The sequence below is a fragment of the Arachis hypogaea genome, chromosome 13 (genome assembly GCF_003086295.3).
Source record: "Arachis hypogaea cultivar Tifrunner chromosome 13, arahy.Tifrunner.gnm2.J5K5, whole genome shotgun sequence".
Classification (NCBI taxonomy): domain Eukaryota; kingdom Viridiplantae; phylum Streptophyta; class Magnoliopsida; order Fabales; family Fabaceae; genus Arachis; species Arachis hypogaea.
This window is the reverse complement of record NC_092048.1, coordinates 79406179-79415896: the sequence shown is the minus strand read 5'-3', so window position 1 is coordinate 79415896 and position 9718 is coordinate 79406179. Positions and strand designations below refer to the sequence as shown.

At 40.0% G+C, this 9718-nt stretch overlaps 2 non-coding genes across 2 annotated transcripts; both read left to right on the top strand.

Moving 5' to 3' along the window:
• Positions 1–1174: 1174 nt before the first annotated feature.
• LOC112738500 (small nucleolar RNA R71) lies at positions 1175–1281 on the top strand. The gene has a single exon (XR_003169458.1). It is a non-coding gene; the product is annotated as a small nucleolar RNA R71 (small nucleolar RNA).
• Positions 1282–9261: 7980 nt separating this feature from the next.
• Positions 9262–9365, top strand: LOC112739556 (small nucleolar RNA R71). The gene has a single exon (XR_003170489.1). It is a non-coding gene; the product is annotated as a small nucleolar RNA R71 (small nucleolar RNA).
• The last annotated feature ends 353 nt before the right edge of the window (positions 9366–9718 follow it).

The following is a 9718-nucleotide window of genomic DNA, read 5'->3' as shown; positions in this document are numbered from 1 at the left end:
GAGGATTCTTTGTTGGTTTAGAACTATACTTGCAACGAGATTTCATTTGAGGAAATTCTAAACCATACAAGAAACCGAACATCATTGGCCTTCTTGGCTAAGGTTGGGAATGGAATGGGCAAAGGCTCTTCAAGCAAAGTCTTTCTCTTTGGCTCCTTAACCTTGGGTGGTTCTTCCTCGCTTTTGTCAACACTTTCACCTTTATCCCCCATCACCTCCACTTCATCTCCTACCTCTTTGTGGTTCATCTCCTCACTCAACTTTGTAGGTATAGCAACATTCTTATCTAATTTAGTGCCGCTCCTAAGGGTAATGGCATTAATGCTACCCTTAGGATTGGGTTGAAGTTGGGAGGGTAAACTACTCGAGGTTGAAGCTTGTTGGGTGTTTTGGGCGGTTTGAGGAGGGAGAGTTAAACGGGAAAGGGCTTCGGCTATCGTAGCCATATATGCATCTTGTTTCTTATGGAACTCGCGTTGTTCTTACGTGAAGGTATGAATTGTGTCATTCATGTGAGGTTGATTGGAGGGAAGGGCTAGACCTACTATGTGGGTGTAGGTACTTCCCTTGAGGTTGAGATTGTGGGGGTTGTTGGTAGGGATGTTGGTATTGTGGTTGACCTTGGGGATGTTGATGGTAGTAGACTTGAGCATTTTGGTTGAGTTGAGTTTGAGGGGCTTGGTTCCACCTTTGGTTTTGATTGCCTCCATGATGGTAGGATCCTTGGTTGTAATTTGGTCTTTGTGTATAAGGGTTGGCTACCGCCAATGTAGTGTCCTCTTGGAGTTGAGGGCTCTCATCGGTGTAATGAGTGTTACAAGCACAAACACCACATAACCTTGATGGTCCTCCGATCCTTGGAGGTTGAGGTGGAGCATTTATCAAAGCTTAAGGAATTTGTTGCCCTTGGGTGATTTGTCACAACAAGATTGTCATTTCACCGAGGGTCTTGGTCAAAATAGCATCTCCAGAGGGAAAAACTTCACTCAAAGCTTTCGTTTGTAGACTCCTTGCCCTTGAGTGTTGAGTGGAGTCCGCTAAGTCTGATATAACTTCCCACGCTTCTGCAACGGTCTTGTTTTTTGTCAATGATCCTCCACTCGTGGCATCTAGGAGAAGTTTGTCTTGATGGTGCATTCCTTGACAAAAAAAACTAATAAGAACCAACTCATCAATCTGGTGGTGAAGGCAAGCCTCCAACAACTTCTTGAATCTCTCCCAGTATTCATACAAATTCTCTCCATCTCGTTGCACAATGCAAGAGATCTCTCTTCGTAGCTTGTCTGTTATCTAAGGAGGATAGAACTTTTCCAAAAATTCTTTACGCAACAAGTCCCAATTGGATCTAACTTCCCCCGATTGAGTATAAAACCACTCCTTCGCTTTTCCCTCCAAAGAGAAAAGGAAAGAGAAGACCAACACTGCGGCTTCATCCGCCCCATGTCTTCTCTCAGTTGCACATGCAACTTAGAAATCCTTTAGATGCTTCAGAGGATCTTCCCCAGGTAATCTATTGTATTTGGGGAGCAAGTTTATCGTGTCGGACTTGAGCTCAAAATTTGGATCTAAAGCCGGATACATAATTTGAAGCGGTTGCAAGTCAAGATCAGGAGCTTCGGCCTCCTTCAAGGTGATTCTTCAAGGTGGGTCTGCCATGACGGTGTCACCTGAGTCACTCAAAGAGAATTCAGTACTCCCCATAGATGAATATACAGTCTCCTCGTTGATTGGAGAATGATGGTCACGGATGGGTGGTGATAGTGAATTGGAGTGCTCCTCAAGGGAGCCCGATTCACTATCCACAAAAGCTTGCCGACGCGGAGCTTGCCTTATACGAGTTAAAGTTCTTTCAATTTCCGGATCAAAAGTGGCCAAGCTTGGGTTTGGAAGCGACCGTGTCATTCAACTGAGGAGGCAATGAAACCATACAATTATGAAAAGCAAAACAAAAATAGACAAGTAAACAAGAACCACTTAATAATCAACGACTTCTAAGACTAACTACAGAGAAAAGTAGTATCTACAATTAGTGCCAAGTAGCAAACCAAAAATCATGTATTTACACTATTCACATGTTTACAACAACTAAAATTATAGCACTCATTGCACTTGAACTGAACTCCCCGGCAACGGCGCCAAAATTTGACGAGAGCCCAAATGCACAGGGTTAGGAACTTGATTATCAAAATGGAATTGGCGTTGTAAGTAACCCAACAAATTGGCCATCAATCAAATTGGAAACTCACAAGATGTGTTACAATTCAAAACTAATTCGAAACCGAGAGTATTTGACTCCCGAGTCGTCTCCCAAGGAGTACTTTAGAACAATGAGTGTGTAATTCCGGTTGTAGTGATCAAGGGGTTGTCAATGAAGAAATAAACATATAAAGCAATAAAAGGGCATGCAAAATTGTAATGATTGAACTAATGAAGAAATTAAAGAACCAACTATGTAATATAAACAAGAAAAGTATAAAGGAGATTAACATAGAAGTGTATGAAAGATTGAAAGTATAAAAAGAGTCTTGGCTTGGAGTGAGCTAAGGGTCCTTTCCTTGTTGGAACCTGATGCGCATAAACTTGTTATGCTACGATTTAGGAAATTGCACGATCGGCAAAATTCCTTCCGGCAAGTGCACCGGTTATCGTCAAGTAAAAACTCACAATAGAGTGAGGTCGAATCCCACAAGGATTGGTTGAGTGAGCAATTCAGATTAGAAGTGTGTTCTAGTTGAGCGGAATCAAGATTTAGATGAGAATTGCGGAATGTAAAATTGGCGGGAAAAGTAAATGACAAGAAATTGAAATGGCGGAATCTTAAATTGCAATGAATTAAAGAGCATAAGCTAAATTGCTGAAATTAAAAGGGAATGGGGGTGATTGCATGAATTTAGTTGCAGAATGTAAAGAGAAAGTGGAAATCAGAAATGGGGAATTCATTGGGTTATAGGAATATTGAGATCTCCGAATCAAAACATGTTTATCTCTTCCTCAACCAATGCGTTCATTGAATTTTGCTTGGCAATCTTATATGATTGGATCCCAATCCCTTGGCTCACCAATTCTCTCTAAAAACAAACAAATTCCCAATCCCTTGGTTTAAATGTTCATAAGAAGAGATGATGCTCGATCACTGATTATACCACACAGTTTCATGAACCACAATTTGGTAGGATTACATGTCACAATATCCATCCAAACCCCAATCCAATTCACTGTGAGAAAGCTTCTCTAGCATGAATCCTCCATTCCTTTCCCAAGGTTCCGAAGGATTCCAATTATGGGTAGTTTCTTTCCCAAGACAACTACCCAATGGAATTAGATCGAGAAGCTTTCTAACAAAATTCAAGAGAAAAGATTGAAGAAGAAGATAAACTATTATTGATTCATTGAATTACAATAGAGCTCCCTAACCCAATGAAAGGGGGTTTAGTGAGTCATAGCTCTGAATTCAATTACAAAGATATGAAAACTAGCTAAATGAAAAAGTCAAAGTCCTTCCTAACTTAAATTCTATCCTATTTATACACTTTCTATATTGAGCTTCTGTTGTGTTTCTTGGGCTTTGAGGCCTCTCCCTGCTTTCCTTTTGCCTTGGGTTTATGATCCATAATCTTGATGAGGCTGTTGATCCAAATTCTGTAACATTCATTGAGCCAACTTAGTGATAATCAAATAATGACACATGACTCAATAAATTGAAATTTCAGACTCATCAATCCTTCAGGCCCAATCCCATAAACCATGACATTCAATTGGGTTTCATACCAGAGTAAGTTTAAGTTAATGTTTGTGCTCAAATACTAACTTAAACCGCAATATTGTTGGCCCAGAAACCTTTTCCAAGAGTGGCGTTTAAGTTGCAGTTTAAGCTTAAACTGTAGCTTAAACGCCAGACACTTCCAGTGATGCCTTTTGTGGAAGCACGTTTAAGCTTCAGTTTAAGGTTAAACTGAAGCTTAAACGTGGAAATGGAAGAAGGCAGCCCTGGAGGGTAACTTAGTCGAACACGTTTAAGCTTCAGTTTAAGGTTAAACTGAAGCTTAAACGTGGAGATAGAAAAGGCAGCCCTGGAGGTCGAACACGTTTAAGCTCCAGTTTAAGGTTAAACTGGAGCTTAAACGTGGAAATGGAAGAAGGCATCCTGGAGGTCGAACACGTTTAAGCTCCAGTTTAAGGTTAAACTGGAGCTTAAACGTGGAAGCTGAGAAAGGTAGCCCTGGAGGTGTCGAACACGTTTAAGCTCCAGTTTAAGGTTAAACTGGAGCTTAAACGTGGAAATGGAGAAAGCAACCCTGGAGGAGAAAACTTGGTCGAACACGTTTAAGCTCCAGTTTAAGGTTAAACTGGAGCTTAAACGTGGAAATGGCTCCCTGGTGCACTTCCCATTTCTGGCGTTTAACCTCTAGTTTAAGGTTAAACTGGAGGTTAAACGAGGAAATGCTTCCTGATTGGCATTCTCATTCTGGCGTTTAACCTCCAGTTTAAGGTTAAACTGGAGGTTAAACGTGGAAATGCTTCTTTGGTGAGACTTTCATTCTGGCGTTTAACCTCCAGTTTAAGGTTAAACTGGAGGTTAAACTTCAGTTTCAGCATTTCTTAGCCTTCATGATTCTGGCGTTTAAGCTCCAGTTTAGGCTTAAACTGGAACTTAAACTCCACATGTGATATTCAAGCTTCCTTTATTGACTTTGTTGCTTCCTTGCCTAGCCTCTTCTTCCCTGAAATCATCCAAACAATTGCATCAAAGTCTTGCAAAATTTCATGAGAAATCTTCCATTCATAGCATTCAAGTAATATAACTAAAAACTCATGGAATTTGCATCAAAATCATACTGTTTGGATGGTTCATTGCTTTGTTCTTCTTTTAACCATTCTTGGTTACTTTAAGCTCAAGAAAATGCATAAAACAACTAAAACTATCAAAAAAATGCTAGTGAAACTAGCCTAGGATGCCTTGGCATCACAACACCAAACTTAATACTTGCTTGTCCCTAAGCAAGTCCTGAGTTATTTGAGAAGAAAGTATGAAACAGAAAGCAATTACATTGGCTATATTAGCAAGCATTTGAAGTTCATCAGAAGGGTTTTATGCAGAAAGTTGCAGCATCACTTTTTCATACTTATCAGGTAAGATTATCACTTTTTCATTGCATCCATCAAACACTGCTATGGCCTCTTGTTATTCTTATGTCCTTGGCACTTTTCTCTTCTTTGTTTTTCTTTTCTTTTTCTTAGAGCTCCTTTGCTCCTTGTTTGCTTGGTGTCATGTGTTGCACAAGCCTTTGGCATTTTCTTTTTCTTATCAGTGCACTACACATATCCACTTCAGGCATTTTAGTTCACATTTCTTCTTGAGACATTGGTGCCCAGCACCTCTTTGTGTGACTAAATGTTTTGTATTTAGGTTGCTCTTGATAATGGACTTTTGGTTGATAATCCCGGGTTAGTTAACCCAAGTTACCAAGTGTTGAAACACTCCTCAGAACCTATTCATCCAAGCATATCCTTAATACATGAACACCACAGGCATTTGTCTCAGAAGTTCAAACCATTGGTGCCTAGCTTATTTTCTCAATTTTTTTTCTTTTTGGTTGCCCTTTTTTAGTGGCTTTTTCTTCTTCTTTTTCTTTCTTTTTCATGGCCAAAGACATTTATTCATCAAGATCCATAGACAGTTTTCAATTTCTACATAAAAAATGATAATTCTACACTCTATTTCCAGTGATCTGACTGACAATCAAGCATGCATACCACCACTTAATTCTACTTGATTTGTCACTAATTTAGCCAAGTTACTTTTGTTCAAACTTTTCTTTTATTTTTGGAAAAAGAACAAGCATGGCAAGCACTTGTTTAAGAAGGTGAAGTTATATCCAAACATCTAGGCATTCACTTTATTCAAAGCAATAAACAGACAAATATACTAAAAACTTCACATTCCAGAAAGATTCAACATTTACAGTTTAAACCAGAACAAGCATGCTTTTGTTTGCCCTTTTTAAAGAATTATCAAGGAACAATACAACCTTGTGAAATTCCTTGTTTTCTCTTTGTTGCCAGGAAACACTTTGATTTCTCCTTCTTCTCCTAATTGTTGCTTCATGTTTTAAGATCCTTGTTTCCTTTCCTGCAAAGAGTGATGAAGTTGCTTGCTTCTCAAGCACTTGAGTGGTTAGCTCAACTATGTGTGGGTAAGTATCTGAGTCTTAAGTTGGTGTGTGAACACCAAACTTAGTCTCCCACTTACTTCTCTGTTCTTTGAATCCTTGAGTTCTCTTTGGAATGAAGTTGCTGCTAAGGGTTTTAAGCATTTCTGTGACTGCTTAGAATGGTTGTTCCTTTCATATAATTCAAAGGTTGTTGTGTTCAGTTGATCTTTATGGTGGAACACCAAACTTAGAGTCACACATTCCCCTTTGAATTATTGATCCACGAATTCATTGTTTGGTGTGAAACACCAAACTTAATTCTTTGCAATGCACAGAAACTACTTCACCCTTTTTTTATTGAAACAAATAAAAGAAACAGCAAAAGGGTATTACCTCAGGTTGGGTTGCCTCCCAACAAGCGCTTCTTTAACGTCATTAGCTTGACGGTCAGCTTCCTCAGTTGAGGTGATATTTAACCTTGTCCTTCTCCTCCACATCTCCCAAGTAATGTTTGAGTCTTTGACCGTTCACAATGAAGGTTCGTTGTGACTTTTCTTCCATGATTTCTACTTATCCATATTTGGAGACCTTGGTGACAAGGAATGGTCCAGACCACCTTGATTTTAGCTTCCCTGGAAATAGCTTCAGCCTAGAATTGTAGAGCAATACTTTTTGTCCTTCTTCAAATTTCCTTGGGGCTATGTTGCTGTCATGCTTCTTCTTTGCTCTTTGTAAATTTTGGCATTCTCATAAGCTTCAGCTCTGAACTCTTCCAACTCTTGAATTTGCAACATCCTTCTTTCTCCAGCAGCTTTGCTGTCCAAGTTCAAAAGTTTCAAGGCCTAGTATGCCTTGTGCTCCAACTCCAGTGGCAAATGGCAAGCTTTTCCGTATACTAGTTGGTAAGGAGACATTCCAATTGGTGTTTTGAAAGCTGTCCTATATGCCCAAAGAGCATCATCTAGCTTAATCGACCAGTCCTTCCTTGAAGTTCTCACAGTCTTTTCCAGGATCCTTTTGAGTTCTCTGTTAGATATTTCGGCTTGCCCACTTGTTTGTGGATGGTATGGTGTGGCTACCTTGTGTTTGACTCCATATTTTAGAAGCAATGCCTCTAATGGTTTGTTGCAGAAGTGGCTTCCTCCATCACTGATGATTGCTCTTGGAACCCCAAAACGGCAAAAAATGTGTTTTCTGAGGAAGTTCATGACTACCTTATTATCATTGGTTGGAGTTGCTATTGCTTCAACCCATTTGGAGACATAGTCTACTGCCACAAGAATGTAATTATTTGAGTATGAGGAGGGAAAGGGTCCCATGAAATCTATCCCCCATACATCAAACAATTCAAGCTCCAGAATGAATTGTTGTGGCATTTCATTTCTTCTTGGCAGGTTCCCCGCTTTCTGGCATTCATGGCAGTGCTTCACTAGTTCCTTTGCATCTTTGAAGATAGTGGGCCAATAAAAACCACACTGCAACACCTTAGCTGCTGTTCTTTCTCCTGCAAAATGTCCTCCATAAGTGGAGCCATGGCAGTCCCATAAGACTTCCCTTCCTTCTTCCTCTGATATGCATCTTCTGAGCATGCCATCGGAACATTTTTTGAACAAGTATGGTTCGTCCCAGATGAAGTATTTGGCATCATTTACCAATTTCTTCCTTTGATGCTTGTTAAATTCCAACGGCAAACTCCCAGTGGCCTTGAAGTTTGCTATGTCTGCAAACCAGGGTGCTTTGTGAATTACCATGAGTTGTTCATCAGGAAAGCACTCATTTATATGTGTGCTTTGTGCGCTTCCTTCTTCACATGGTATCCTTGATAAATGGTCTGCCACCTTGTTCTCTACACCCTTCTTGTCTTTGATTTCAATGTCAAATTCCTGCAACAAAAGAACCCATCTAATAAGTCTTGGTTTGGATTCTTGTTTAGCAAGTAAGTATTTTAAAGCTGAATGATCAGTGAAGACAATGACTTTAGATCCAATGAGATAGGATCTAAATTTGTCAAATGCAAAGACTATTGCCAAGAGTTCTTTTTCAGTGGTTGTGTAATTCCTTTGGTTAGCATTCAAGACTTTACTGGCATAATAAATCACATGTACCAAATTGTCTTTCCTTTGTCCTAACACTGCCCCAATAGCAAGGTCTGATGCATCACACATCAGTTCAAAAGGTAAGTTCCAATCAGGTGGGGCAATGATAGGTGCAGAGGAAAGTTTTTGCTTTAAAAGTTCATAGGCTAGCATGCAATTTTTATCAAATACAAAGGGTGTATCAGAGACAAGCAAGTTACTCAAAGGTTTGGCTATTTTGGAAAAGTCTCTAATAAACCTTCTGTAAAAACCAGCGTGTCCCAAAAAACTCCTAACTGCCTTGACATTACTTGGTGGAGGTAGTTTTTCAATGATTTCCACCTTAGCTCTGTCCACCTCAATGCCTCTATTAGAGATTTTGTGGCCAAAGACTATTCCTTCTGTAACCATGAAATGACATTTTTCCCAGTTTAATACTAGGTTAGTCTCTTGGCACCTCTTAAGCACCAAGACAAGGTGGTGTAGGCAGCTAGGAAAAGAATCTCCAAACACAGAAAAATCATCCATGAAGACCTCAATAAATTTTTCAGTCATGTCCGAAAAGATGGACAGCATGCATCTTTGGAAAGTGGCAGGTGCATTGCACAATCCAAAGGGCATGCGTCTATAAGCAAAAACTCCATATGGACAAATAAATGATGTTTTCTCTTGATCTCTAGGATCAACTACTATCTGATTATAGCCTGAGTATCCATCCAAAAAGCAATAGTAAGCATGTCCTGCAAGCCTTTCAAGTTGTTTCTAATTTCCTGGTGAGCTCTGCTAGTTGCTTGGCAAACACCTTGTTTTGGGCTAGAATTGTATCAACATGGTTCAGCTCCATGACTCCCTTAGTGTTGTGTCTCTCTGATGCATAGTAGTACTCATTCTCAGCCACTGTCTCAATCACTTCAATGGCTTCTTCCACAGTCTTTTTCCTGTTCAATGAACCTCCTGATGAATGGTCTACCGCCTTCCTTGATTCATAAGACAGTCCATCATAGAAAATATGCAATTGCACCCAGTCATGGAACATGTCTGGTGGGCATTTCCTTGTCAAATCCTTGAATCTCTCCCATGCCTCGTAGAGAGTTTCACCATCTTGTTGTCTAAACGTCTGAACCTCAAATCGAAGCCTATTGACCTTTTGTGGGGGGTAGAAACGTGCCAGAAACTTGCTTTCCACCTCATCCCAGGTTGTTAGGCTCCCCCTTGGGAATGATTCCAGCCACTTAGCTGCCTTGTCCCTAAGTGAAAATGGGAACAAAAGCAGTTTATATGCATCTTCCTGGACTCCATTGGACTTCACAGTGTCGCAAATTCTCAGAAATTTTGTGAGATGTTGGTTTGGGTCTTCATTAGCACTTCCACCAAATGAACAATGATTCTCCACAAGTGATATTAGCTGTGGTTTGAGCTCAAAATTGTTGGCCTGAATGGGTGGTTTCTGGATGCTGCTACCACAATTCCCAGAGGTTGGGTTTATGTATG